The following is a 27,538-nucleotide window of genomic DNA, read 5'->3' as shown; positions in this document are numbered from 1 at the left end:
TGTCCCAGGCTTGCCTCATGCTCAACACTCAGGGACAGTTCCCCATCCCCACCTCACTGCCTGTATGGTGATGCCTCCTCCTCTTGGAACCTGCAGTGGGCCCAATAGCAGCTCACCTGGGGGCACATTTCCAGGGAACAGTCTGTGCCTGCTGTCTTTCTTTCTTTCTTTCTTTCTTTCTTTCTTTCTTTCTTTCTTTCTTTCTTTTTCTTTTCGGGTCACACCTGGCAATGCACAGGGGTTACTCCTGGCTCTACACTCAGGAATTACTCCTGGCAGTGATTGGGGGACCATATGGGATGCTGGGAATCGAACCCAGGTCAGCCACATGCAAGGCAAACGCCCTACCCACTGTGCTATCGCTCCAGCCCCTGGTGGCTGCTGTTCTGTGATGCACAGAGCAGGGATGGTGGGTACAATGTGTCAGTTGCAGAGGAGGCAAGAGTCTTTGTACATAGGAACCTGGTTACTTCCTGGGCCCCATGAGGTTGCCTGTGTCAGTATCCCACTGACCAATGAGGAAACTAAGATGCAGAGCGGTTAACTGATGTGAACAGTGAGGTAGTGGCAGGAAAGTTTGAATGGAGTCATTCCGAGCCCAGATCCAACCATTAGGGTGAATGGCTCACTTCCTGGAAAGCCCCCTCATGCCTGCCACCCGCCTCCCCCTCCTTCCCCTGTGCTCCCCACCTCCTTTACTCTCTGACTTCTCCCTAGCAGAGCTCTAATTGCGTTGTAGAGTCTGAATCATTTACTTCCTGAATCATAGCTCCTAGAGCCTTTTCTGTTCTATGCACTTGAAGCCAGTTTTCTTAGAGTATCAGACACCAACTTCCCCTTCTTCGTCCCACACATTTCAGAGGAAATGATTGTTTTTCCGCCTTACTTCCAGGGCCCTTCTGCTCACTAACCCATGACAAAGTGACTAGGGAATTGGGATAGTCCCATTCCTAGGGCTCTTCCTCTCTCTCCTGAAAGATCCAGTGCTCAGAAGGGCATTCAGCTGTAGGCTTCTGAGCCAGGAGTCGACAGACGCTCACTCCCTGCCCCCAGCTGTTCATGGTGACTGTCCCTGCACACTTCACTTCTGTCCTCACATACACCTTTTTTTTTTTTTTTTTGTGAAGCACCATGAGGTACAGTTGTAGATTTACAAATCTTTGTGCTTGAGTTTCGGTCATACAATGATCAAATACCCATCCCTCCACCAGTGCCCATTTCCCCCCACCCCCCCCTCCCACCCTACCTCTGTGGCAGGGCATTCCCCTTTGTTCTCTCTCTCCTTTTGGGTGTTGTGGTCTGCAAAAGAGGCATTGAGTGGCAATCATGTTCAGTCCATAGTCTACTTTCAACATGCATTTCCCCTCCTGGGAGGATCCTCCAAACACCCTTTATTTGGTGTTCCCTTCTCTATCTGAACTGCCCTTTCCCCTAGAATATCCGGCTGGCCTCTAAGCTAATGGAGTAATCCTCCTACACCTTCTTCTAAATCAGTCCTTCTCTCCCTTTCATGGGCTCTGGGCACAAATGCATATTCTTTGTTTATGCAGAGATGCTTTATTTCTTTGAGTCCTCCTTTGCAAGATAAGCCCAGAGACTTGTTTAAAGTCAGCTGTGACTCACTTTGAGCAAAGCTCACTGATTTATCGATTCATCTTTGTATTTCTGCATAACCAGCAGGGAGACACTGACAGTAGCACAAACAGTACAGCCACTGGCAGTTGCAGTGGATGGCTTGGGTTGGCTGGGTCCCCGTAGCGGGAAGTGGAGAGACACGCTTCCTAAACCTCTGTGCTTTCTGAGTGAATGTTTCCAGTTCAAAAGTTTTAAACACAGTATAGTGGGTAGGGTGTTTGCCTAGCATGCGGCCGACCCGGGTTCGATCTCCGGCATTCCATATGGTCCTCCAAGCACCGCTAAGAGTAATTCCTGAGTGCAAAGCCAGGAGTAACCCTTGAGCATAGCTGGGTGTGACCCAAAAAGCAAAAAAAAAAAAAAAAAGTTTCAAACACAGACCATGGAACTGGGAGATAGTACAGCAGTTACAGCATGTTCCCAACATACCCCTAATCTGGTTTCTGTTCCTGGCACCACATGGTCCCCGAGCATTGCCTGGGGCAGCTCTGGAGACCCCCAAGTACCACTAGGGTGGCCCGGGTATTCCTGACCCTGCAGGGCCTGAGCATTATCACATCCTCTGGCCTGTGTTAAAGAGAACCAGTAAGGCCCTTGGAACCCCTCGGTACTGCTTCTCCCTCCCATCCCCCCTATCCCTGCAAAACAGCGCACAGATCATCTAGGAATCCAGGTTGTGGAATCTCATAAGGTGTGTGACTCACCCTATGGGCCAGCTCTGTTCTGCTTCCTCCTCCCACCTGGGGCTCAATTTCTGGGGTGTGAACTTGCCTCCATGCATCCTCTTTCCCAGGTGGCGGGATCACCAAGACCAGAGAGCGCCCTCTGGACTCTGAGAGGACCCAGCGTGCAGAGGAAGTAGCTTCCTCTAGCCTCCCTGGGGCTCCCCGATGGTAGCTAGGAAGTTGCTTGCGATATTGCTTCCTCTTGGCCTAACCTCAGCTGGCTTGGAGCCAGTGCCCAGTGCAAAAGAGGGGGGGGAGTGGAGGGACTGAGGCTGGTTCTCTGCTGTGAACCACACAGTGTACACCCTGAGTTGTACCCCACCCCTTCGTCGAACTCCAGCGTTCGGAGCAAACTGCCCCACTGAATGTTTGGGTTTGCTGGGGAGAGCAGTAGATTTTCCTTTTCTAGACTGTTCCAGATCATTTCTTTCCCAGGCACAGCTATCTGCTGGGCTCAGGGGAGTGTGATTAGCCTGGGTCTAACGCCCTTGGAAAACATAAGACCATGACTTGGTGTGCAGATAACGGAGGTCAGAGCAGGCTCTCGGGGAAAAACGTCTGGGTGATGTAGGAGAAGCCAGCCCAGGTTCCCTCCAATGGAGGAAAGGATGAGATTGGAAAGGTGCATTCCCTGAGAACCTCAGGGTACCCGAGGCCCTGGGGCATAGGGCCAGCAGCAGGCTTATGGCCAGCCTGTTCCTCCAAAGTGTTCCATTAGAGTGTGCTTGGGAGGAGACCGCCAGCATGTCTAAAAGAAATAACGGGAGGTTTCAGGGAGTTGCTCAGTCATAGAAGGTAAGTCACAAGGTAGTTTATGAATAATTCTACATGACTAGTAGACACAGCAGTGGGATGGCGAGTGCGTTCAAGAAGCTTGGGTGGGACTGAAAAAGTTTCCGGATCTAGGTTTTGAAGGTTGAGTCAAGTGCAGGAGGAGGAGAGGTCCCTTCTGGACATCAGAGCCAGGAAGAACAGGGCATGGACTGGTTTGAAGGTCAGTAGAGGGAGAAGAAGAAGAATGTGTTAGAATTGATAGAAAGGGCCTTTGGCATAGATTGGGGTGTGTGGGGGGGGGGCCGTGGGCGGGGGGAGAGGGAGGGAAGAGAGAGGAGAGAGGATGATGTTTCAAATGATGTTTTAGAACAGGGTAACAGGGATGGGAGGATGAGGGTCACCCAGGAAACTCTTCCAAGTTCTAAGGGGAAAGATGAGCAAGAAGGATTGTACTTTCAGACGTTTTAACCCGCGCCTCTGCTGCAAGTTCCTGAAATGTGCTCAGGAGCAGAGAGCGAGGCGAGGCATTCCTCACCGTTGTTCTATTTGGACTTTTTTTTTTTTCTCAGACTTTGAACTCTGGGTTTAGCCTGTGGAGGAGCTCAGTTAGCTGAGCCTCATTGTTCTAGGTGGTGATAACAGACACCCCTCACTGAGTTGCTAAGGCAGCCTGGGAAAGCTGGGCCCCCAGGGAAGAAGGAGAGACCCTTTTGGTGGAATCTGAGTCTCCAGCTCAGCCTCCCCACCTTCTATGGGTTCTGGGATCCAGCCAGAGGGAGCTCCGGAGAGTTGCCGAGCAGAAGCGTTGTGCCTGGGATCCCAGGCTGGTGGCTTGCGGAAGGGAAGATCCGGTGGGGGCAAGTGGAAGGGCTGCACAGGAGGCTGAGATTTGGTGGCTGGCTAGTTGTTTAAAGAGCTCTCTCATGGCGGAGCAGAATTGGGGAGCAAGAGAAGTTGGGCTGGCAGAAGGGGGATAGGGCAGGGTGGAGGTGAGGTGGGCCGAAGGCTACATACAACTTGAGTTCTTAGAATTGGGGGCTTGGTTGGTTAAACCAGTTTTTCAACCTTTTCCCCACTGTGCCCCTCTTGTTCCCCTGCTGTGGTCCTTTGGAATATCCTCGATGTCCACTGAGGGCCGCTGGCTGAGAAATGGCTGGGCTAAGCATTGTTTTCTTTCCTTACCTTATGTAGATACCTGGTACAATAGAATGTGGGCTCTGGATTGGGTTCCAAGCTAAGTGGCCTTGGGTAAGTCCCCTAACCTCTCTGAAATGAGATAGCACTTACCTTGCAGGCGTTGTGTAGAGAGGCTGAAACCCGATTGGTAAGCCGTAAAAGCCCTTCATTTCAGACATACGTAAGTGCTAATAAGCTTTAGCTCCTTCAGCTATCTCTCTTTAGACATCCCTATGAAGAAAATCAACGTGTTGCCCTAAAATTAAATAAAAGGAAGAAATGATACTGCCTGTGAGGATTTAATAGACGTCATGCACACAGTAGATTTAGCTTAGTGAAGGTGAATACAAATTAAAAATAAAGCTCTCGCCCCCCAGTTTTGGCATAAAGAAAACGATTTCTGGGGCTGGAGCAATAGCACAGCGGGTAAGGCATTTGCCTTGCATGCGGCTGACACAGGTTCGATTCCCAGCATCCCTTATGCTCCCCTGAGCACTGCCAGGAGTAATTCCTGAGTGCATGAGCCAGGAGTAACTCCTGTGCAGTGCTGGGTGTGATCCAAAAAGCAAAAAGCAAAAAACCAAAACAAACAAACAAACAAAAAACCAAAAAAAAAAAAAAAAAGATTTCCCATTGGAAATCAATCCTCTGTAAAGTCTTGCAATTCTGCCATCACTGATTTAGCCTGCAGAGGGCCAGGTGCTGCACTGTATTGCATATTCTCTCCATTCATTTGTGCAAGGGTTGACCCCAGTGAGCAAGGAAGGGTGGGGGACACCTCTACAGCTGAGGAAGCTAATGGAGGAAGCTAGTAAGATTCACCCCAGGTCACACAGACAGTAGGTGGCAGAGCTGGGAGTGGAGGGATTTTTCCTCTAGCATGGAATAAATAAGCTTTCATAATAAGAATAATTAGGGGCCCGAGGTAAGGAGTCAGGTGTAAGGTGCTTGCTTTACATGTAGGCAGCCGAGCTCAGTTCAATCCCTGGCACTGTCTGTGAACCGCCTGGGTCACTCCTGAACACAGAACCAGAAATAGAGAGCCCCCAAGCACTGCTGGGTGTGCCCCAAACCAAAACAACAAACAACAGCAAGAAGAAGAAAAACAAAAACACCAACAATTATTCTGTGAGGTATGACATACACATTCTTTGTCCCATCTCCCGTGGTATTACGTGACCACATGTAGCTGTGGGCGGTGGGGTGCACAGGCGTGCTTATTTCTAGGACAGGCCAGAGGTAGGGGTGGGGCATGGATCGGGATCAGAAGCTGCCCCGGTGGGTGGAAGAGTCAGTGAGTCAGTCCCTTCTCTGTGACTCAGTCATACCCACCTTATCAGAGCCTTCATCAAGAATCAGCTGAGACCTGTCTTGCTTGGTATACAGCAGGAACAAAACCTAATGGGTTCAAGTTCCAGCTCTACCATCTACCAGTAGGCCAAGGTTGGAGTGACTCTCTCTGGGCTTCAATCTGGCCATCTGGGAACTCTGGCATGGGATTTTTCTTGTTGTTCTTGTTTTTTTCTTTTCTTTTCTTTCTTTCTTAAATAAGAATAAGACAAAATGGACCTGGAAGTATGTAGAGCTTCCTGGTCCACAGCAGGCATTCAGAAAGAATAATTATTATGTCAGACTGATTGTGTTTTAGCATGTTTTATGGACTCTCTGAGTTCTGAGGCCAGAATAGAACCCCCTGCACCCTGCAACAGCCCTCTGGTAATGCCTGTTCTCACTCCTACACTTGTGAGTGTGGCCTTCCCCCTCGCGTGGGCTGTGCTGAGACCACCGGCGAGGTCCCATTCCATGTCTCTGATTATTCCTGGAGGGCTGTACCTGCTCTAGAAGTTACTGAAAGAAGTTTTCCAAAAGAAATAAGCTCCTACATCTCCTGTTCCATTCCTGCACCATCTAACCTGAGAGGCCCTTTATCCTGAGGTCAGGGAAACACTTGGCATTTCTGTTTCTTTCCTTCAGGGGAGGATTTTGAGTCAAATTCGGTGGTTCTCAGCTTGGGGTCACTCCAAACAGTGCTGAGGGGTCCATGTGGTGGTGGGGATTAAACCCAGCCTCCCACATGCAAGCCTCTTCTCAAGTGCTCTGCCCTCTGAGCCGCTTTCTCTATTTTGGGGGAAGGTGGTGGTTTGGACCACACTCGCCTCTCTGCACAGTAGTGCTGGCTGCAACCCCAAATACCTGCTCCTTGGTGGGTAAGAGTCATGGTTCTCGACCAGTCATGGTTCTTGACTCCCTTCATGAGGGCTACCTGACCCAAGGCCCAGACACAGGGAAGCCTCTGGGGTGTAGGTGGGAAAGAGCCCAGGGAGAACAGCCCTTAAGATAATAGTGGCCCCACAGTTATTACACCCCCACGCCTCTCATCTGCACCCCCTGGAGTCCCTGTTGGCTCTCTCCTACCTGCGCTTGGTTTTCTTGCCTGCGTGGCTCCCACTCCCTCCGCTGTCATCTTCCTTAGGGCCGGTGCCTTCTTTCACCTTTGCCTCCCTCCCACAGCTTCCTGTAGGGCTTGGGTTCAGAGCTGATGCCCCTGTTCCCCCACTTCCCTCTGTACGCCTAGTGGGCGGGCAGGCAGCCAGCAGCCCCCAGCTGATACCAGCATGTTTTGTACCGCGTTCAAGCACCTGCCAGCCTGTCAGCAGTGGAGCAGAGGCCGGCGTGGGGTCAGGGAGTGCTGGAGCTTGGCCTGGGACCCTGTCCCATTTCCCATGGGACTGCAGACTGTCCCATTTCCCATGGGACTGCAGACTATGGTGCTCTCCCCCCCCAACCTCGAACCCCATCACCACCAAAGCCCTGAGCCCTCCAGTGCCTGTAGTGAATGTCCCACAGTTGAACATTCTCTGCTTTTTTTTTTTTTTGCTTTTTGGGTCACACCTGGCATTGCTCAGGGGTTACTCCTGGCTCATGCACTCAGGAATTACTTCTAGCGGTGCTCGAGGGACCATATGGGGTGCCGGGAGTCGAACCCGGGTCGGCCGCATGCAAAGCAGATCCCCTACCCCTCTGCTATCGCTCCAGTACCAGTTGGATGTTCTCTGATCCGAGGCATGAGGAGCTGTGCTTTCATCCTCACCCTTGAAAGGGGGAGCAGAGAGCTGACCAGCATGCCTGCTTCATGGGGTATAGGCAGCAAGGAGGGCTGACACAATCTCCGTGCTCCCACGTAGGGCTCCTGGGGCTTGGACATTTCAAGTGTCTCCATGCCTCTAGCCAGGACCTTCTGAAATGCTTCCAGAGGGGTCTGTCCTGATGGGTGCAAGAGAAGCAGGATAAGGAGCTGTGGGAGCTTCCTTCTTCCAGGTTTCGCTGCATCCCGTTCCAGCACCAGGTGTGCTGAGCAGACCAGCCATCAGGCAGCCTGTGTGTATCTGTGTGTGGAGGGTGGGGTGTTGGGGCGTCCGATCATAGAGACACAGAAGCGTTGAGGGGACTCAGCCACTTCCTGCTGTTTATTGTTATTTGACTTTTGTTTCTGGGTCTCCCACATGATGCTCGGGCACCCGGGGTTCCTCTCATAGACCCTTGGCCCACCAGGTTGCTTGTTCAATAAACAGGGTTCGGAGGATGTGGGACTTCTCGGACCCTATAGAGCCAGGGATTATCAGGCCACCCTGGCGGAGATTGGGGGTCTCCAGGGCTAGGCATCTGGCAACATTTGGGGACAGTGTGGTGCCAGAGATCATCAATATCCTCTCTTTCCAGTCCTTCTTACTAATTTTTGGTTTGGGAGCCACACGGGGCTGTGTTTGAGACTTATTCTACGCTCTGTGCTTAGGGATCATTCCTGGTGGTGCTTGGTGGAACCATATACTAGGTGTGGGGAGGGGGTGGGGGTATAGGAATCAACCCTCTGCCTTTCAAGAGAGTACAGCTATGAAGAAGAAAAGTGCAAAGTAAGGGAAATACCTACCTGGATAATGCCCCCTCAAGGGACAGCCTGGATCTCAGCCACAAGCTGAGAAACAAAGCCAAGCCCTTGGCAGGCAGGCAGGCTCCTGCCGTGTGTGGCCTGGGGGGTGGGGTGGGGGGGAGCTCAGAAAGGGCTTCCTGAACCTCTCACACTTCAGCCTGGGCCTGACGGAGAGTTGCTTTTCCTGAAATGGGGGTCCAGTTGCATTTCCATGATTTCCAACCACATTCCCCTCTCCCCCCACCGTCTCCTTCTCCAGAGGAGATTCTAGGGCCCTGGCTGGTGCCTGGGGCTCCAGAGGCCTCAATTCTTCCTTCCCCTCCCCCCTCCACCTAGTTAGTCATGCCCAGGCAGTGGAGTGCTGGGCTGCAGGTCCCTGTGGCAGGAGGTCCGTGCTTTTCCCCCATGATGGACTCTGCAGAAGTGGGCCAGTGAGCAGTGTGTTTGCTTGTTTTAGTTACCAGGATTTGGCTTTTTTTGGGATTTTTGCGGGGGACTGTGGAAGGTTGGGTGGTTGTTTTCTCTAAACTCCTTTAAAATATACGTGAAGGTAGAACTTCTTTTCCTGGGCAAACCTGAGGGTGCAATTAGTTGTCCTGGAGCATAGGACAAGACTGTCTTTGGGCAGGAGCCTGAAGGATGCCTTGTCAGGCATAGCAGTTGGTCACTGGAGTTGTACATCATTAACCCACCTCTTAGGGAAAATGCCAGTGGAAAAGAGAATCTGGGGCCCCAGGAAGAGAAGAATTGACACTGGAGTCTGTAGGCCAGAATGGCTGCTCATGGTGATGTCGGTGGTGGCTCCCCCCCCCCCCCCCCCTCCACACACATCTCAGAAAGAAGTCCAGGTCTTCCCCAGGCCTTTCAGAAGAGCTTGGAGCCAGCCTGGAGCATGTGCAACACCCTTGCCCCCGAGAACCTAGCCAAGGAGGAGAGATGCTTCCGTGACCCTCTCTTGATGGCGGGAGGAGGGAGGGGTGGGACCTACTAGAGGAAGGGACAGGATGTGAATCATGTCACTGTTCTGATGAGGAATCGTGTGAAGTCACATTTATTGAGGGCTTACTACCACACCAGCTCTCTTCCATGCTCTCTCCCTGGGTGACTCACTCAATTTTCGCCCTCAGCCCCATTTTATAACCGAAGGAAGCCGAGGCACAGGGAGCCCCAGGTCACAGAGCAAGCGAGGAGAGCAAAGGGTTCCAGATGTGCTCTGACTCACCCCGTGGCAGACAGGCAGACAGCCCGATGTTATCTCCAGACTCTTATGTACTCAGGCCACTGCAGGGTTTCATCTGCAGAGTAGCCACTCTCATTAGCTCCAGAAGGGAGATTCTGAGGCCTGCCTGGGGCCACACGACTCCCTGAAAGACACAGAGCTGGGAAACAAGGACCAGGCAGGGCCTCAGGGATTTATGGGATTTATCTCCGCTTCCCTGGGCTGCCTTTGCTTTCAGACAAGTCCTTTGCTCTAGCAGAAGCCGCCCCAAGACTGGGAAGAAAACAAGCCTTTTGCCCTCTGAACTTTTCTCTCTGGGGCTGTTAGGGAGCCTGGGGCCGCTGCTCCAAGCCAGCTGTGTGCTTCTGTGTGTGGCTCCGACTCTCTCAGTTCCCTCACACCACATCCTTGCAGAGCCTTCTGTGCATCTCAGCTTTGGGCTCTTTGGTCCCACCATCTCACCAGGGCTGACAGCAGGCGAGTGAATGCCAAGCCCTGTGCTGAGTGCTTGGGGGTTCTGCAGTGAAGCCCCTGCTTTGCTTCTATGGTGGGGGGCTGGAGAAACCTCAGAGAGAAGCCCCCGAGGGTCTATCTTTTCTCCAGGATCCAGGAAACTGGCATTCTGCATCCTCATGCATGTCTGGCACCCTTGTGATGGTCAGTGGGAGGGGTGCGTGCGCGCGCGCGTGTGTGTGTGTGTGTGTGTGTGTGTGTGTGGTGTATGTGTGGGGGTTCTTCCTGCTGATTGGCTGCAAAGGGAAGCTTGCTGCCAGGCTGCAAGGGTGGGCTTGGATGCAAACCACATGTTTCAGCCTGATATGCTCAGTGCCAGGGACTTGCAGCGTATGCCTCAGTGTCTCCCTTTGTGAGGTAGCTGTGCCCCCCACCTTCTGGGGGCACTGGTAGGATTAATGCATGCTGGCTGCCCGCCTCCATGACACAGTTAAATCCCTTTCCTCCTTGGTGGCCAGAGCAATGGTACAGCGGGGAGCGCATTTGCCTTACACCCGGTTGACCCCATTTCAATCCCAGGCATCCCGTGTGGTCCCCTGAGCACTGCCAGGAGTAATTCCTGAGAGCAGATCCAGGAAATAACCCCTGAGCATTGCGGGGCATGGCTCAACAACAACAACAACAACAACAACAACAAAAAGAATTCCATTCCTCCTTTAGTAACTAATTTTGTAAGCCTACCTAATGCACAGCTTGTAGGGCATTTGCCTTGCACACAGTTGACCTGGGTTCGATTCCTCTGTCCCTCTTGGAGAGCCCAGCAAGCTACCGAGAGTATCCTGCCCGCATGGCAGAGCCTGGCAAGCTCCCCGTGGTGTATTCGATATGCCCAAAACAATAACAAGTCTCACAATGGAGACGTTACTGGTGCCCCCTCGAACAAATCGATGAACAACGGGAGGACAGTGCTACATAATGCATGACCACACAGGGGCCCTTGGTAAGTGAATCACTGGTTAGAGCAAATTTCCTTCTTGATAGGAGGAAACTGGCCCCTCACAGGAAAGTTGAGCCACAATATTCAGAGGTCAGGGAGCTGCCAGAGTGCCCAGTGCTGTGTTCGAGAGAAGGTCTATATATGGTGGTTGATGTGGTGCCTCTGCTCTGGGGTCCAGAAATGCCCATCTCAGTTCTGCTCTGAAGACAGCCCAAGCAGAACCTCGGAGGCGGGGGAAGGGTGAGGGGGCAGGGCTTTGTCCTGACTTGGACGAGTGCGGGGAGGTTGAGGGACTGTCTGGAATTCTGCACCAGGACGTCTAGCGCCCTGCCACAGAGGCAGGACTTGATAAAGCAGTGGGGTGGGGACACGGTGGCTTTTAGATTTCCAGGCAGAGGCGGATGGATGCACAGAGCCAACAGCTCAGGGGGATAGAATGTGACCGAGGCAGGCCAGCCTGTTTGTCTGCTGCCATGGGCCAGGGGGGTGTGGCTTGATAATGATGATTATGACAGGGAGGATGGCAGCTCTGCCCAGGTGGCAGCCCACGGAGCCTGCCAGGCCACTGCGGGTGTGCGGCCCCGTCCCAGCTGTGCTGAGATGCCTCTGAGGGAGGGTCCGGGGGAGTCTCACCGGGGAGTCTGGGGGCCAGCCAGTGCCTTCCAGGCCTCTGTCCCCGGAGCCTAAGTCTTTGTCATTTCCAATGGTGCTACTCCTGGCAAGGCCAGCACCAGGAAGTAGCTGTTTCTGTCCCCCAAGAAGGCTGAGAATTCTGAAGGCAAGACCCAGCTGCCAGGCTCTGAGCACAGGTCTGTGTGTGCTTGACGGAAGGCATGAGTGCGAACGTGGGCTGTGGGCCTTGGCCCTGTTGAGCAATCTGTGTGGACATTTGAGGCGTTGTGGCTATTGCTTTTGGTCTATCTGTTAACCTTTGCCCTTGATGGTGCCTCTTAGAAAACTGTTGTCATTAGATGTGAAGGTAAATCCTTTCAAATGTTTGGTAATTCAGGACTCTGTTTTCAAACAGGGAAGAAGGTTTTGTTTTTGTTTTGTTTCTCTCTGTGTGTGTGTGTGTGTGCTCGCTTGTGTGTTTCTTTTTCAGAAGCAACAGACTGCAACCAAATCATTCGGGTGGGTATTAAATACCTAAATAATAATTTGTTTAGGAAACTTGGCCATGACCAGATGGTCCTCTTTAATATTGCTTTCATTTTATTTCATTTTCTGGTGCTGTGGCTGGAACTGACACGGAGCCACATCCCTGCCCCAGATAATGGCCCTTTAGACGTTCCAGGTTTATTTGGTATTTTGGACCTTTCCCCTGAGAACCTTTCCCCTCGGTGATGTATCAGCTTTGAGACCAGCTTGATTTCCTTCCTTTCATCATGTCTTTGCTTGGAGGTTCTGGCATTTTCCCATTTCATCTCCACTTCCAAATGAAGCGTTCTTTTCCAGATCCGTGTTACTTTCTTAGCAAAGTCTTTGTGTAGAGATGCCATCTGCTGCCGGGGGGGCCGGGATTGTGACAGAGACAAAAGTTTGTTTAAATCATCTCTGTCATGGGACTGGAGCGATAGCACAGTGGGTAGAGTGTTTGCCTTGCACACAGCCGACCCGGGTTCGATCCCCAGCATCCCATATGGTCTCCCCAGCACCACCAGGAGTAATTACTGAGTGCAGAGCTAGGAGTAACCCCTGTGCATCGCCGGGTATGACCCAAAAGGAAAAAACATCATCTCAGTCGTCCCTTCCTCATCAGAAATGCCTGGACACACTCAGAAACAGTCTTCAGGTTGGGTGCCGTGTTACTGCAGCGCCTGTGAACAAGCTAAGCTGGAGGGGTCATTGGCTGGGGGAAGGCATGAGACTGGAGTGGAAGAGAATGTTACTAACCTTCATTTTGGGGTTCTTGTCTTTAAAGGAACATGGCAACCGGTGTGGGGCTCATCCTGGAAGGAGGGGACTTTGGCCATTGTGATGCCTAAGGATCAAGTGAGTAACTGTTGTGGGTCTTTAATGCCACTGAGTCACTCTTAGTGTGGGGCCGACTTCAGACCTTGGGAAGTATAGGGGCTCTTGTGTTCTTTCCTACAGCCCGAGTGAATTTGGCCCTGTTTTAAGAAGGCAGGGCTGGTAAAAGGTGTGGTGTCCCTTCTTGGTCTTTGTCTTGGCCTACAGCCTCCACAGTGGCAGCCAAGAAGGGATGGAGGGAGGCAGGGTAGAGATGAACATGTGTTTGGGGGATCGTTGGTGGTGTTTGGGTGGGTGCAGACTCGCCCCATCTTAGGAAGCAAGCAGTTTACTGCACCAGCTTCCGTGCCAGCTCTGGTTGGTTGCGTTTTCATCCTGGCTGAGCACTGCCACAGGAAGTGCACTGCATCAGTGCTCTGATTTCAGAGCACTGTGTCCATTAGTCCATGATTTGAACATAGGGTGTCAGCCTGCTTATCTGCTTGGGTTGTGTCCTGGGGAGAACAGCCCCCTTGATGTTATTTCCTGCTATTTAGAAGCTCCTCAGACTTTTAAGGTCTGGAAGGCTTGGGGTAGGCTGGCTCTAATGGTGACAGTGTTTTCCATTGTGAACTCCACTCCCGAACTGTTACTCTGAGAGCTTCCCCCCCCCCCCCCCGCCCTGCACCCCCGGCTCCCGTCTCTGTACCCCTGCTTTGCCCAAAGTGCTACAGGACACATTCTGGAAGCTGATTGTCACATGCCTGTTTGACCCCAGCTTCCCTTTCCAACCCTGTTTTTTTCCTCTCCTCCATGCCCAACGGCTGAACACCCTGGTGCCCCTGGCCACATTGGTGCCCCCGCCTCTGTGTTCCTACAACTCTGTGCATACCTCAGATGAGGTGCTGTTTATAGCAAGGCCAATTTCCTCTCTGTCTCACCCACTGGCCCGGGGAGCCAAGGGGCTGAGGACCCTCCTGACTTCTTGTGGGAGCCAGGCAGCAGTCCCCCTGACCACCACCCCAGTGGTGGCACTTTCCACACGTACAGGGGTCTCATCAGCTGTTGAGTTGAGGCATTCAGCCTGAGGTTTCTCGAGGGCCCAATGGCGTTCCTTCTTCGTGATGGCTCATGGGACCTTTACATCCTGGAAGGGAGATACCCAGGACTTTCTCATGGATTTTAGAGGCCAGGGTGGAGCACTCTGCCAACTGGCCCAGGGCTGCAAGTTAATCAGGACCCAGACTCAAGGCTCCCGGGCTCCGGGCTAGTATGGTTTCTGTAACATCAACTTTCATAATTAGAGAGCACCTGAGAGATGAGGTAGCAGCAACCCCCTCATTACCAGATAGGGAAACTGAGACCTGGCCTGAAGATACTTTCTCAGGGTGACAGAAGTAACTAGGACCAAGTGGAAAACTGGACTTCCTGTCTAGCAGTTTCCAAACCCCCAACTCTACCCCTGTCACCTCTCTTCCTCCATCTTCTCTCTCGACAGCTGTCGGAGAACATGGTAGATCATCCATCTGAGTTTCCTGAAGAATGTAGAGATTGGCCTGAGTAGAACTGGTTCAGCCTCCGCTGAGGTGTGAGGCCCGTGGCCTGGACGAGGGAGAGAGGGAGGGCTCATGAACAGCTCTGGGACTATTGGATAACACTGTTCTGTCCTTCCTGCATGGCCCCAGGTAGTTTAGGTATATTGGGTTGCTCCTATCACAGTGCTCCCATTCCTCTGTGTTTATTTGTAACTTCTTTCTTTGTACTCTGTTGACTTGTAAATATTGTTTTTCTCTTCTCCCTAAGTCCTTTGCATAGTTTATTCAGAGCAGTGTCCTTTTTGTATGGACACAAGAAGACAGCATATGGTATGCTTTTGTAATGTAACTCACAGTGATATTTTCCTCCTGGGCATCTGTTCTCTCACCTAAGCCTCAGCTGCCTTTACTTCCTAGCACCCCCACAAGCAGGGTCCCGACGAGGGACTGGATGGAACCAGGGCAAGTGGTAAGCTATGTGCTACCCTGGCATCGAGATGGGCCTGGCCAAAGCGCCATACTGCTTAACTATAAGTTAAGAGCTTGGTCATGGAGAAATGCTGTCATGATCCAAAAAGTAATAACTAGATTTGGACCCTACTAGGGTTAGGAATGATTAATCTGGCCTGAGTGCTATAGTCTGAGATCTGTGGCAAGATGTTCCTAGGAGAGCTGCCCTACAAGCCTCAATGTTATGTCTTACTGTGTCCATACAAAAATAACTATTATTTAGATGTCCATAGAGTTATTGGACTAGGGAAAAGAGGAAAACACCTTAAGGGGTATTTTGCCCTTGGACAGTCAGGAAAGGCTTTGGAATATTCTAGGTGGTGTTCTCTTTGAACTTGGTGGGCCCTCAGGAAGGGCTTTCTTATGTTGATTTGGCTACCTGACTGGGTGCAGTGTCAGCCTGGAGAGATAAGGGAGTTGGAGGCAAGAGAGCTGGAGAGAGAGAGAGGCAGGGCAGCATGATGGACTGTGGAGAGGCTAGCAAGGGGGACAGAGAGAGAAGAATGTAGAAGAATACAGGAGCAAGCACGTGGGGGGGAGGGGGAGAGAGAGAGAGAGAGAGAGAGAGAGAGAGAGAGAGAGAGAGAGAGAGAGAGAGAGCGCCCACCCAGGCTGCCAGGCTGTGAGATGGAGCATGGAGAGATGAGCGGGAGAGACAGGAGGCAACGGGAATGAGGAGCAGTGGAGACTAGAATGGGAGGCTCAGAGAGACTGGGGCAGGCGCGTGGGGAGAATGGAATAACCGGCATCTGATCAATCAGTGGGCTTGGCCCTTGCTTCCTCCACCGTCTGCCTCAGGGCCCTGACCGTGCTGGCTGGGGGAGCGGCCTGGGCCCACCCAGAACCTGGGCGGCCAGGGGAAGAGCCGTCAGGGCCACTCCCAGGCCACCCCTCGAAAGATTTTTTACATGGGACCTTTTGCAGGAAGCTGGAGCAGGGCCAGCAGTGGGCAGCCTATCCTTGGGGCTGATATGAGGGCCATTAGCACCCAGGTCAGGTGAGGAGTCCCCACTCAGAGTCTGAGTACAGCATGAGCAGGGTTGTCTGGCCCAAGAAGTAGGAGTTCTGTTCCTTGCCTGGAGAACTGGAGTGGGAGTATGTCTGCAGAGGTCAGGCAAGGGCCAGCGAATCTCAGTGTGTTTGAAATGGACAAGGGAGCAGGAGCGTGTGTGCTGGCGCTTCTGGCTTCCTTCTTTCTGCTGTGCTCCCGGGAATTTGTGTTTTGTGTCTGACCCACGGCACTTGACCTTGGTTGTCCCCCCCACCCCGCCCTCACTCTCTATCATGGGGGCCCTCCTGGTCATCCCGCCTGGCACTTTCCAAGATTCCCCTGCCCTTTCTCGCAACTTCTGGGGCACACAGACTGGGAGATGGGGCCCGACCGCAGACTCCACTCCCCTGGCAGGTCGAAACATACAATTTGCCCAAATTACAGAGAATGTGATGTTCACCAATAGGTACCTTGGATTATTTTTCTAAGACATGACCAGGGTAGAAACGTCTCTAGAGTGAAGAAAGTGTTAAATCATTATTTTTTACTCCATGGGGTTTACAGGGCCCTTCACATCGTATGAGAAGAACATGCTCTTGTCCTAATTAAAGCGGAAGACTTTGCTCCCGGTCCACAGATGGGGCTATTTTGCTTATGTTGTCAGCTTCCGGGTCGGAGGTGGTTGCTTCAGGACTGAGCTGGGACCCCCCAGTTCCCTGGAATCCTGTTCATACATTTCATGATCTTTCCACTCTACTCGAGGGCCTGGAATAGAGAGGAACTCAATAAATATTTGTTGAATGATTGAACTCTGACTACTTCCCACCCTCCTTTCTTTGAGGGTGGGGGAGGGGTAGCCACTCGACCATAACAGGATCCCCTTTGGCAGCCAAAGAGCATTGCTCCCTGAAGTATTTGAATTTCTCGCCACGATAAGGAACCAGCGAGCTCTCTTCTCACCCAGCCTCACCTCCGGGAACTGGGTCACATATGCTGAATAATTAATTCCTTGAATATTTTACAGAGCTTCCTCATCCTGCCATTGAGAGGAACGATCAAACATTGATCTTTGAAAGGTAGGGGCAGAGGCGGCCTGACTATCTGTGGCCCTGTCCCTGTCAGTGACCTCTCTCACTGCTCAGGGTGACCTATGGGCACAAGACCGAATGGCTTCATCTCTTCCTCTGCTGCTCTTCCTTCACCTTAGATGGAGGGAGAAGGAGAGATGTGGGCTCTCTTCTATGTCTGGAGGCTGCGTAGGGGACAGGAAGGTCCACCTCTCCCTCCTGGACACCCTGGGGCTTTGTGGTGAGGTCTGGAGAAAGGACCAGCCAGCCTTGTGAGTCTGGGAAGGAAGGCCTGGACTTGGGAGGCCGTTATCAAAATATCCACAGGTCCGGTTCTTGCCCTGAGTGTACTGGCTCAGGTTTCTGAGTGTCGGTAGGGGCTCTGGCTGACCTCATTAGAACAACCTCATTAGACTCGAGGTCAAGAGAAGAGAGCGGAAAAAAGAGCCAGGCCAGGCCACTAGACCATGTCCCAGGAAGGCGAGTCACCGCTTATCTGAGCAGCCTGGTGCATGCCACAGCCCTTTACTTACCCTGACTTCTTATGAGGGGGACAAGGGAAGCAGAGAGGGTTGGATGGATTCTCAAAGGAGCCCCCCGGACGTCAGGTGCCCCGTGATCCCCCTGCCAGGGGATGAGCCCCTTTTGTCTCAAGTCTCTGCCTCCCTTCCTGGGTTTTGAGCTTGCTCAGGTCAACACGTTTCTCCTGAACTTTGTAGCTTCCCTGCCTCTCTCTGCCTGACTCTGTGGATACTGCTAGCTAAAGGGCAGACCAGGGATTTGTGGCAGCCTTGTCCCCCTGCCCAGCATCATGGGGAGACAACTGGTCTTCCGAACGGGTGCTGGGCACCTCGGATGTTGGGAAGGAAGGGAGTAGGAACATTCTTAAAAGAAACCAACCGGGAGGATTGAGGTCAGGGTGGGGAGGGAGGTGCTGGAACAGCCAAGCTTTGATTCTCCCCAGGTGTCTGGACTCTAGTTTGACCAGAGCTGTTGAGAGTTTCCAAGAATTCAGCCCCAGTGTTCTCCTTTCTTCTGGCGAAGTTTGTGGTTAGGAGGGACCAGGCCATCTGGAGCAGTAAAGGTCTTGGTGTTGATTGAAAGTCTCTGGGGTGGTGATGGTGGTAGTAGGGTGGTGCTAAAAGGTATCTCGGACAGCTAACACAGACTGGGGAATGGCTGATGGGGGGGACCTGTCTTGAAAATGTATCATTTAGAGCATTCTAGCTAGAAAGAATTGATAGATCCTCTCATCCAAGTCTCCTGTTTTATGAGCCGGGTGTGACCGAAAAAGAAAAAAAGAAAAAAGAAAAAAAAAAAAGCAAGCAGGCATGAGAACTGAATGGAGACAAGCTGGGGCTCCCAGTTCCTGTCTGGGGATATGTAATCAACCCTAGGGACACTCTGAAGTGTCTCTCCCCAGTGTCATGTTTGTTTCCTTGTGTGCAGTCCACATAGGCTCTACTTGTCTCTGACCCTGAACTTGTTGCCGATGGTGCCAGCGGGGCCCCATTGCTCCCACCTCTTTACTTATCAGGCCCCATAAACCTTGGGTGCCAACTTCGCAGACAGAGCTATGGGCTACAGCTTATGTGCAAGCAGTTGGACTTGAACCTAGTGATTTCCTGCTGTCAAGTCAGCATTTTCCTGTTTTATGGTGTTTGGGGGGTGAAAGATTAATTCAAGGTAGTCTATGAAGGCCAGCCTTAGCCATTGTGGCCTCCTGTGTGTTTGCCATCCAGAGGAAAATCACCTTGTTTGCTTAGCAGGGCTCATTTTGAGTGAGGGACCCATGCAAGGGGCAAGGGCGGGGTATGGCCAGTACTGCCTGTCTTAGAGCGAGAGACTACTTGGCCTAGAGCCTGGGACATGAGCAGAACAGAAGCCATTTGCTTTTTCTGTGAAATTCCCTCTGGTTCAGCATGTCCTCCAGACTCAAGGAAATGTAACTTGAACTCTTTCCTGGCCTGCCCCTGGGCTTACTCGCTGGGCCTGGTTGGTTTCTCAGAGCAGCACTGGGTATGGCTCTTTGTTGTATTGAGGAGAAAACTGAGACTGTGTAGGTTATACTCCCCCCCCGGCCCCCACTTCATGCACCCCTCCACCCATCTCACATGCCCTCTTGCTTGCCACAGAGCAGGGAGGCTGGGCCTAAGTGCGCCAGGCACTGATTGAAGCCTCCATCCAGCTTTTATAATGGGAGGTCCAGGGGCCTGGCCCTGGGCTGTACTGTGTGAGGGGGTGACAGTGAGTCAGACCCATCCCATCCTTCCCTGGAGCTCTTGGGCTCGCCTGTGGCAGGGCAGAGTCACAGACACCATCCTAAGTACTGTGGAGAAACACCCACCCCATGCTCTGGAAGGCCTGAGGAGAGAGCATCACGGAGTGGGAGCACTCTGGCTAGGTGGGATGTGGGGTGACTAGGGAAGAGAAGGCAGCAGAGAGGGGGGCTTTCTAAACTGAAGGAAGGTTATCAGAGGACTTGATCTGATTCTTGGATGTGAGGAGGAACTGCATGCTCTCTTAGCTGAGGTTGGAAGGGTGGATTTGTGTGGGGGAGGGGAGAGGGGAGGACTTTGGAATCAGACTGGTAAGAGTTTCGTAAAAATGTGTGTTAATTGGGTTAGTGCCATTGGAAGGGTCTTCAATAGGCAGAAATTCTCCAGTCCTGACTTCTCCAGGCCTGTGCATGGCCCTTGAGGGTAGGAAGGGGCGTGGGTCTCCTGTTCAGTTGTGCCTGTCTCCTCCATCCTGTCTCCTGCCCCGCCGAGGTGTTTATTGATGGGGCGAAGGCATCGGGGTGGGACCGGCCATGCTGACAGCTCATATTTAAAATGTCTTGGATTCCTCGGGCCAAATAAGTTGATAGCAAACACCCTTGCGAGTTCATGTGCAGACTTTCTCTCCAGGGACTGTCCAGCATTCCAGACAGAGCCATGCAGCCATTCTTCAGGGGCTGGAGGGTAGGGGTGAGGGGTGGGGGAGAACACAGCTTAAAAATAAAGGCCAAGGAAAATATAGAGCCGTTTTGGAGGAGGATATTTATAAGGCCAAAGTATCCAGGAAATGGCTGATTTGCCCTCAGGCTCAGCCAGAATCTTTAAAAATATCACCTCTTTAAAGTACAACAAGGAAGGATGGCAAGAAGGCCCAATAGCCATGCCATCTCTCCCCTTCCTCACGAGTACCCGACTGAGGTCAGCTCCAGGGAAGCAGCTTTGGAAACAGAGCATGGAGCCTCACGAAGAGATGGAGACTTGAACGCAGAGGCCGCTTGATCTTAGATCACAGGCCAACTTCTATCGCCCCCACATTTTTTTTTTCTTTTTGGGTCACACCTGGTGATACTCAGGGGTTACTCCTGGCTCTGCACTCAGGAATTATTCCTGGCAGTGCTCGGGGGACCATAGGGGATGCTGGGAATCGAATCTGGGTCGGCCACATGCAAGGCAAATGCCCTACTCGCTGTGCTATTGCTCCGACCCCTCATTTCTTTTTAATGTATTTTTTTTTCTGATGGAGCCACTCTCTGTAGTGCATGGGCCCAATGTGGTGGGCCTTGTTGTTGCCGACTATGGGGGGTTTTGGACCCCATGGGACCTGGAGGTGACCAGGGCTGCAACCTGTAGCCTTTCTGTGCTGAAAACAGGACTCAAGGCCTTGCACATGCACTAAGGCTAGGGCTGCATCTCCTGCCTTGCATTTCATGTCTTTTTGAGGAAAGGGAAAATTCTGAGGCAGTTGCTTCCTATTTTAGTGAGTCTGATTTTCTGTTCATGTAAGTTCAGACATAAAGAGTTCAGCATCTTCTTTCAGCCAGTACCAATGTAGTATGTGGAGATACTGTCTTTGGTTCTCTCCTGGGCCTCTGACTGTAGTGGTGGGGGTCAGCTAGAAGCACTGGCCTACCCCTAAATGGGGAGTAGTGAGCATCTGGGCACACCACCTTGGTGTGTCCCCTGGAGTGGTAGCTTCCTTCTCAGACCTGAGTGCCCTCCTTCCCTACCCCCACTTTACCAGTCTCTCCCTCCACCCCGGGCCCAGAGTGTCCCCTGTCCAGAGTCAGGGCCCTGCCCAACAGGCATGAACTAGGCTTTCAGCCCCGACGCTCAGATAACCTGGTCCGGAAGGTGAAGTGCAACTTGTCAAACCCATAATCTCTGCAAAAGTCAATTTAGCTGCCTGAGTGAGTGTGTTTTTGGACAGGTTCCCCCTGGCCTTATCAGAGGCCTCTCTGTATTTACTGTCTGGACTCGGGATTGGTTCTATAGAGCTTTGGGGAAGTACATTCCCAGGAGACTCCAGTTCCTTTGCACAATAAGGAAGTGGCCCAAATTCTTTCTTTCTCACTTCTGCTCAGACATGTGAGCTGCATCCTGATAACGAGCATATTTGGAGCAGAGATCCCTCTGTGCGTGTCCCTGGGGAGGGAGGACCTGCCTTCTTAGGCCAGCAGGCCCCACCACCGGGGCTCTGAGCACTGCGATGCCCTGTTCCTTGTTCATGCCCGCTGCATAGGAGATCAGGGTCTGTGGGGATGAATAGAGGAACCAGATACCAACCAGCCAGTCAGCCCTGTGATCGTTGGTGAAGGCAGAAAGGTCTTGAACAAAGAGGACTAGACCCACAGGTGCTCCAGAAAGATCCCTTTGGTCTCAGGCACCAAGGCAATCACTTGTCGCCCAACTCCTCATGGTCTGGGCTTGGATGACAGGGTGGGGGTGGGGAGTGGCTGATCTCTGATCTATATCCATCAATGCCCTCCTCCAACCGAGTCCCAGTTGGGGCCCTAATTCAAACTGGCAGGAGTTCCCAGGGGCCTCCGAAGATGCCAGCCCCACCTGAGCAGGGTCGTGTCTGTGTGTGGCTGCTTGGCTGGCACGAGGCACTCAGGCACCACCTGCGGGTAGCCAGCCCTGTGTCGGCCCACTGCCTCTCGGAGCGCTGGGGGGAGTTCCAGGGTAATCACAGATCCTGGCTCTCTGCGTGTGTCGACATGGCAGCCGACCTGGCTCTGACTTTTGAACAGCCAGCAGGCTTTTCTGACTCAGGCTGGTACACCTGCCCGTGCAGGTGTCCACACCTGCTCATAAAGGTTGAATGCTCTTTATAGGCTCTCATGGGAAGGGGGGTGGGTGTTGAGCCCACAGGCATGGCTGATGGCATGGGAGAAATGGGCCAGCATTGCCCCTACTCCAGGCACATTTGTCAGGAGGCCTGGACAGCTGAGATAGGGAGAGATGGTGTTTACATCACCAGGAACATTAATGACGGTGTAAACAATGAAAGCCGGTGTAAGGCCTATCTGGAACTTTAATGAATAAATTAGGAAGTCTTTCAGTGAACTCCAACGTGGCGACCATATTGGCCATTCCATCCCTCCTCCCCACAGTTTCCAGGCAACCATTTCTTTAACAAACATGTTCTTTCTACCTGCTGGGGGCAGGGGGCCGCTGGCACTGTAATTATAAAGATAAAAGTCAGTGGGCAACTATTCATCGCGAGATTTATCCAAAAGAGTCATAGTATTCAGATGATTGATGATTCATCTGGATCTTAAATGTTTATTGATTTCCATAATCCTTTCTAGAGTGGCCACATCCCAACTTGGGGGACATATTTTCCCTTATGGAACTCTCTCTCTTTCTCTTTTTTCTTTTCTCCCTCCTTTCCTCCCTTCCTTTCTCAATTTCTAACACGGCACTGTAGCACTGTCCTCCCGTTATTCATTGATTTGCTCGAATGGGCACCAGTAATGTCTCCATTGTGAGACTTGTTGTTGCTGTTTTTGGCATATCGAATACGTCATGGGGAGCTTGCCAGGCTCTGCCGTGCGGGCGGGATACTCTCGGTAGCTTGCTGGGCTCTCTGAGAGGGATGGAAGAATTGAACCCGGGTTGGCCGTGTGCAAGGCAAACATCCTACCAGCTGTGCTATCACTCTCAATTTCTAAATAAGACTATTTGCTTCACACACAAACAAAAATCAATCGAATGCCAACTGCATGTTTACGACTAAGTTGAGTTCTTTAGAAAAAGAAAAGAAGCAAGAGGTTGACTCCTTACTTAAGAAATTTCTATACTTGGGGTTGGAGAGATAGTATAGTGGGTAAGGTGCTTGCTTTGCACATGGCTTACCCAGCACCGATTCCCAGTACCCACTATGGTCCTCTAGCCTGCCAGGAGTGATCCCTGAGAACAAAGCCAGGAGTAAGCTCTGAGCATAGCTGAGTGTGCCCTCCCCCCCCCCCCCCCATAGAAAAGCAAAACAAAAATCCCAATATAGCATAGCTGGCACTCTTGTGTTCATGGGCTCTGCTCCAGAAGATTTGAACCCGAGAGATCTGAGGTTGACTGAATCTCTTGATGTGGAACCAATATCAGGGGGGAAAAAATCCTTGTTAAGGTATTTACCTAGTTAGAGCCTGTACTGTTCGAGGGGCAGTGGTACCAGCTTTTTGGACAAAAAAGATGGGTTCAAGAATAAATGGAGGGACTGGAACTATAGTACAGTAGGTAGGGCGTTTGCCTTGCATGTGGCTGACCCGAGTTCAATTCCCCAGCATTCTATATGGTTCCCCGAGCACCGCCAGGAGTAATTCCTGAGTGCAGAGCTAGGAGTAACCGCTGACTATCACTGAGTGTGACCCAAAAAGCAAAAAAAAAAAAAAAAAAGTGCCACGTAGCCTGGCTGGTGCCCTGTCTAGCCCTGTATTATAAACGGAATACCAGCTGCTCTGACTGGTGCCCTGCATTATAACTCCAGAATATGATCTCTCAGAAGCTGGGGTACGGCTTGTTCAGCTGGTACCCACAGTGCCTGGCAAGCCCCTGCCGACAATACAGGTTTTCCATAAATGGAATGAATGGAATCAAATGTGGTTAGTTTTGCCCCAACCACGCTGGGCCACAGAATTCCTTGGGGAGTTGAAAGCATTTCCCCCCATGGACTTGAGGCTGCAGAGAGAGACATTGCCTGGGAGTGGCCCCAGGATACTGTATTTTGGACCGCTCCGAGGTAGTACTAGGTCTGCTGACCCCTGGCACAGACTCCAGGAGTTTGAAGAAACTGACAGAACGTAGCTGTGGGTCTGAAAACTCCAGCTCACTTCTCTTTGTTTACTTTCTCGCTTTTTGCTTTCTCATAGTTTAGCACGAGTGGGTCTGATGTACAAAGCTACTGCTGCTGCTCCCTTCCTAAGGGTCAGCTCTGATGCCATGTTTTTGTGAGCATCTTTCCCTGCTGATGGTCACCTCGTCTGTGCTGTCAGTGCCCACACATCTTAGTATCTGCTTCCCTGCAGCTCTTAGTACTGTTATTTCAGACCAGTTCCCTTAAGTAGACAGTGATGAGTGGGAGACAGGTCTTCGGTTTGAGCTGGGTTTTTTTTTTTTTTTTTTGGTCACATCTAGTGATGCTCAGGGGTTACTCCTGGCTCTGCACTCAGAAATCACTCCTGGCGGTGCTTGAGGGACCATATGGTATGCTGGGAATCAAACCCGTGTCAACTGCATGCAAGGCAAACACCCTACCTGCTATGCTGTATCGCTCCAGCTCCTCTGGGCTAGGTTTGAGGAGAGATGGGAGGAGGAAGGCTGATACTGACTATAGGGCACTGAAGGGGTCAGTCTGTGTGGGTGCAGCCTCAGCGAAGCCCTGAAACATTTGGGGATTGAGTCTAATGAGAGAATAGGGGCTTGATGGTAGGGGGCATCAATAGGGGACTCTGTGACAGTGAGCTGGGCTCTGGTGCAGTGGGAAGGGAGGATGGCAGTGGAGACTAGTTTGGAGGCTCTGGTGGTCCTTCTGGTGGAGGGAGGTGAGACCAAGGACTTTATCATTCAGTCCACTGTCTCTTCTGAATATGGTGCCTGCTTTTAGGTTGGATTGGACTAGTGAGCAGGGGTTATTAAACATGGCCCAGAGGTACAGGTGCCAGGCAGTGGACCAGCCCATCTCTGGTTTCAACAGCAGACCCTCCAGTGGAACCGATGCCTAGTACCGATGATGCTATGCCTTGACCCTCCCCAAGTACAGTGTGAGGAAAGGGAGTCATAGGGAGGCTTCAAAGAAGAGCACAGCTGAGAATACTGCCCAGCCAGGCATCATTGCGTCTCCTTGTGTAACTTAAGGGGCCAGCACTATTATTATCCCCACTTTATGGACAAGGAAGCAGGTTCAAAGAGTTTAAGTAACTCGTCCTGCTCACACACCTCGTAAGTGTGGCCACTAGCAGGCCTGGTTCCAGAGCCCAGGTGGGGACTTCCAACAATCTGTTCCCTTTGATGTTGTGGCTTCCAAAGGCAACTGGGATTTCACCAGTGGCTCCCTGTCTGGATGGGCGGGCTTGACAGAGGGCCCAGAATAAACACGGCTCGCGGAGGGCAGGAGGCGTGAAGGAGCTGGGTGGCTCAGGCTCTCCGTGGACAGCTTGGTCAATGGAGAGTAGGAGGAGCTGGAAGAATGAGGGCAGGCTAGAGAGCTGGCAGGGAATGAATCAGGAAGGTGGTTTTGCTTTGCTCTTCCCCAACTCTGGGACTTCACCCTGGAAGAGTGTTCCTCAACTACTGCGGAACTTAAGATAGGAATGAATGCAAGCGTGTGTGCGGTTTGGATTCGTGGATCTCTGGTAGCAGTCTGAGGATTCGGTGCTTGAAGAGAGGTGATCTGGATGTAGAGAAGCCATGGATGAGTTTTGGAGAGTTCCAGGTGAGAATAGGGAAAAGACTCTAGGCAGTGGATGGGGTTTTGGGGGTGGGAGTGGGAGTGGAGTCCAGCTCTGCCTCATGAGGGAAAGCAGCCCTTAGCACTTGGCTGTAGAGGTGGGTGCAGACGGTGCCATCCACTGAGGTTGGGGGTGCAGAGGAGGAACAAGTGGAGTGGAAGGCAAATTGGGCTTATGTGAGGTCCGAGTGGGGAAGTGTGAAATTGGCAGCTGACACAAGGCAGGGAAGGGCTGATGAACCATTTGCATAGAGGTGCCTGGTGATCTGGGGGGTTCATTGCCAGACAAGGAGCGGGTGAAGATCAGGACCTTGGACACAGCCTGCTTTGAGAGCCAGTTGTGGAGAGGTGAATCTGTAAAGGTTGAACCTGGAAAGAACCATGAGGAAGGAAGACAAGACATGGAACATGATGGTGGGCTGAGCCACTGAGCTGATATCACCCAGTGTGTGAATGTGGGAACAAGACTCTGGTAGATGGTGGCTGAGTGGAGAGGAGGAAGCAGACATCGCCAGCTTTTCTGTGGGAACTGAGGAGAGAGGGTGCCATTTTGTTATTTCTGCTCAAAGCAATAGAGGCTGAATAGTGCCTGGATATGGGCCCACAAGAAACAGAAAAAACAATAACATTTGTTAGGCAATGAACCCTTCTACCTAATTTTTGCTGTAAAGAAATATACACGTGTTTACTTGGCACGGTTGTTCAAAGCAGGGGCCTTTGGGCATTGCTGGGCTGTGGGTTTCTGGTGCGGGGACCTTTCTGCCATTGTTCTGGGCTCTGGGTGTGGCCCTACGTGGAGCCCGAATAGGTAACACAGTGAAACCCTTTTCTAGTTTATTTTGCCATGACTTCTAGGTCTCCTCCCCAGCGTCCCTCTCTAGCCTCTGGACTAATTGCAAGGATTCAACTTCCTGAGACCCAGTTTCAGCGAGTCAGGAAACGAAGTGCAGTCCAACCCACAGGTTTAACCTGGGGCGTGACTTGGAGAACATGCCAGGCCAAGACTCAGTGAAATATGTGCCTGTCACTGTCTTCTCTCAGCCCCAGGTGGATTTCAGGCAGACACCTGGACCCCCAGGCGAGGAGGCCTGGGTTTCTGCCTGGCTTGACTCAGACTGTATGGGAGCGGTAGGCGGGCTCTCAGGGCCCATGCGCCCAGGCACACTTAATGAGCACTTCGGAGCCTGTTCATGAGAGGCGGCTTCCTTTGATTTTCACAGGGACTCTCTCTCTCTCTTTCGGTGCAGTTTATGACTTGCTTAAAGGAGTGTTCAGTTACTCAGACATCCGTGTCTGTGTACTTTCTACCCCACCAGCTTCCCAGGACTCTGGGGAGGGCAGAGTGTATCGAAACCCAGGGAAAGCATTAGATTTTCATCCCATTCTCCTCTTATTCTATTTTAAAATGGGAAAGAGGGGGTGTTCTTTACCATGTTGTGTGCACACCAACACAGGAGTCTGGCACCTTTCCCAGGCTATTGTGTTGCTCATGGAAGATGAGATTTAGATGATGGAACAGGTTATTTTGGAAGTTGTCCACCAGGGTATGGGAGAAGAAGGCAAATCCATCTCAGCAGAGGGCTCCAGGCCCACATGTCACCTACTCCCCATGCTATGTATGAGTGACCTCTGGGGCTAGTGACAGAGATATTTCCTGCCTCTCAGCTATACTCTGATTTTCTCTAGGACTTTGTGATTTCTCTCATAAATAAAGCCCAAATGGTGCTTTTCAGAGAAGGCTTTCCTTCGGGATGTCTTTCTTGCCACTGACTCTGCCGTCCTCAGCATGGGGCTTCCATGGGGCTTCTTTCTGGCAGAGGAGGAAGTGAGTCAATTACCAGAGGGCTGCCTCCA

General features: G+C 51.9%; 1 protein-coding gene across 5 annotated transcripts in view; it reads left to right on the top strand.

Moving 5' to 3' along the window:
* Positions 1–12,828: 12,828 nt before the first annotated feature.
* Positions 12,829–27,538, top strand: part of LOC130025014 (F-actin-monooxygenase MICAL2-like) — a 124,129-nt gene continuing 109,419 nt past the window's right edge. For all 5 annotated transcript variants that reach the window (XR_008792636.1, XM_056115828.1, XM_056115830.1 and 2 more), the window contains exon 1: positions 12,829–12,899. The gene's annotated coding sequence lies outside the window, so the exon portion shown is untranslated. The remainder of the gene's footprint in view (positions 12,900–27,538) is intronic.

Source organism: Sorex fumeus, unplaced genomic scaffold (assembly GCF_029834395.1).
Source record: "Sorex fumeus unplaced genomic scaffold, SorFum_2.1 ptg000030l, whole genome shotgun sequence".
Lineage (NCBI taxonomy): Eukaryota > Metazoa > Chordata > Mammalia > Eulipotyphla > Soricidae > Sorex > Sorex fumeus.
Note: the sequence above shows the minus strand (reverse complement) of the source record. Positions and strands in the feature narration are given on the sequence as shown.